Genomic DNA, 2,530 nt, shown 5'->3' with positions numbered 1-2,530 from the left:
AAAACAGGGAAGGGGGCAGGGGAGAAGAAAAGAAAGACTCACATAAGCTTTTTCCATTGAAGACGACATACATTTCTATTTTTCCTCAGTTGACAAGTCCTCCAAATAACATGCATAAGTGAAAAATAAAAAAATCTGTCTTACAACCAGCCATTTTGTATACTACTGGTTTCACATATCTTGTAAATGTTGGTTGGGGACTGATTGGTCAATCCTGCTGACTTTTTCCAACAGTGCATCCACTACCTCATCCCGATTGGCACATTTTATCTTCAGTATGCGATGCCCTCCTCACCGATAACACCAGATGGGCCAGGAAACCTCAATTTTGACTACACATTAGAATTATCTGGAAGAGCTTTAGAAAAAAAAAAAAATCCAATTTCCAGGCTGCCCCCTGGGCCAATTTTTTCAGAATCTGTAGTGGTGGAATTCAGGCATTAATATTTTTTAAAGCTCCCCAGTGTTTATAACATGTATCCAAAGCTGAACGTCACTGCTAGATGCCATTTTGGTATACTAACTATGATCTTAACTGATGAAAACTGATGAACTCTTAGGGAACTTAAGAAATAATGTATCCATTATACCTCAATAAATTTTTAAATAAAATTTTATTAAAATAATTGAATATAGTTAATTTAAAATAATTAAAGTAATTAATTAAAATTCAAAAAGAAAAAAATGAATTTTCCCTCAGAAACACAATACCACCCACTAGTTTAAGACAGTAACACAAACTTGTTGGGTCTTTACTATATGCTTAAGGAAAACACATTCCACAAATTTCCACTAATTATAGAAGACATGCTCTCTCTTCTGGAAGAACCATCCATCAGGTTCTTTGGAGGGAGAAATGGCACTGCTTCTGATAAACTGCCAAAGAGAACACTATAAGAAAAGTACCGGATGCCTGGGTGGCTCAGTCAGTTAAGCGTCTGCCTTCGGCTCAGGTCATGATCCCAGGGTCCTGGGATCGAGCCCTACTTCGGGCTCCCTGCTCAGTGGAGAGCCTGCTTTCTCCCTCTCCCTCAGCTGCTTCCCTTGTTTGTGCTCTCTCTCAAATAAATAAATAAAATCTTTTTTAAAAAAAGTACCAATTCAGAACCAGGGTAACAGCGCTTGTAGTAGTAGATCACAAATGTGAGAAGCAACCTTTTCACCATTAAATTGATTCTGGCAAAGTAAGAATAGAATACTGAAGTCTGGAAGGAAGCCTTTATGATGTGCAGTTCTATGCCTGGAGAAACAGAGTCAGAGAGGAGTGGTTAGGTTAATGTTTTATCACTCTTGAGGGGTGTTTGAAAAACCACGCTTCTCCTCATTCCTAGTCCAAGGACTGTGTTTTCAGTGTATGCAAAAGTGTTTCATTTTGTGTCTGGCCAATACTAAATGCTCAATAAATCATAGTGATAGGTAGAGGTAATGTGGGAGGAATGACTGTATTGGTAATAATAATGTCTACAAAGCTTTATTCAGTGTTACAGTCACTACCTTAAAATACTTCACAAATAAAAACAACTGTTTCTTTTGCTGGTGACACCTCACTTATTTGAAACAGGAAGTTTAAGAGCAAAATAATGAAAGAGGGGCAGTAAAAAAGGCTTTTATTAGAGCTTCCACAAAAACTGAAAATAGCTTTTTACTATTGAATGGCTCATCGGCTGAACATTTTATGTGATCAGTTATAAAATACATATAACACCACCTGACTTTATCTAGAAGATCCTAGAATATCATTTGCCTGATGAAAGTACTTTATGTATCTACAAATATATGTTAAAGGGTTAAAAGTACTTTCCTATGTTACTTAATTTTATTCTCACATATAGTAAAAAAATATAGATATTATTACTCCTTCCTTATAATTAAAAAAACAAGCTTTGAGAATGAGAGGGACTTAGCTAAGGTGGCTGAGCTAATAAGTTGCAGGGCTACCATTTCACTGCAGGTTTTCTACCTTTGAGTCCCTCATCAAGTGACCTAGTTGGAGCCTGTCACACTAGCCTCTTGAATAATTGACTTTACAGAGCTACAGTGTAACTCTATTGCTTTCATTGAGTAAAATGAAATCTTGCGCTATTTGACATCTTGCTTTTTGAAAACATGGTACCTCATTATGTTGTTGAGTATTTGAAGGCTTTGGAGACAAGCTAATATCAGAATTCCGAGCCAGGAAAGGATCTGTATCAACCAACAAGCTGGGAGCTTCCTTTCATTGGATTAGGAACATCACATGACCCATTGAGTGTCTCTCCTTGCCCTGGCTTCTAGGAAACTCAGAACAAAGTTTTATACTTGATCGCTGTAGTGTTCGAAGTCCGGTTTTCTGTGATGTACATCTCCCCTTCCTTCCCTCCACATCCTGCAAGACCACTACCACCTTAATATGAGACTTTTGCTTTTCAATATTTGTCAATGATTCAATTTTATTGTACTATGATTGTGGTAGACATCTGTAGTGTTCAACAATTTACCCCTTTTTGTGGTAATAGAATGTCGCTATTTCTTCGTTCCTTCCTTTCCCCCT

This window comes from Mirounga leonina, unplaced genomic scaffold (genome assembly GCF_011800145.1).
Source record: "Mirounga leonina isolate KUSES-001 unplaced genomic scaffold, KU_Mleo_1.0 Mir_418, whole genome shotgun sequence".
Taxonomy (NCBI): domain Eukaryota; kingdom Metazoa; phylum Chordata; class Mammalia; order Carnivora; family Phocidae; genus Mirounga; species Mirounga leonina.
This window is presented reverse-complemented; position numbering follows the sequence as displayed.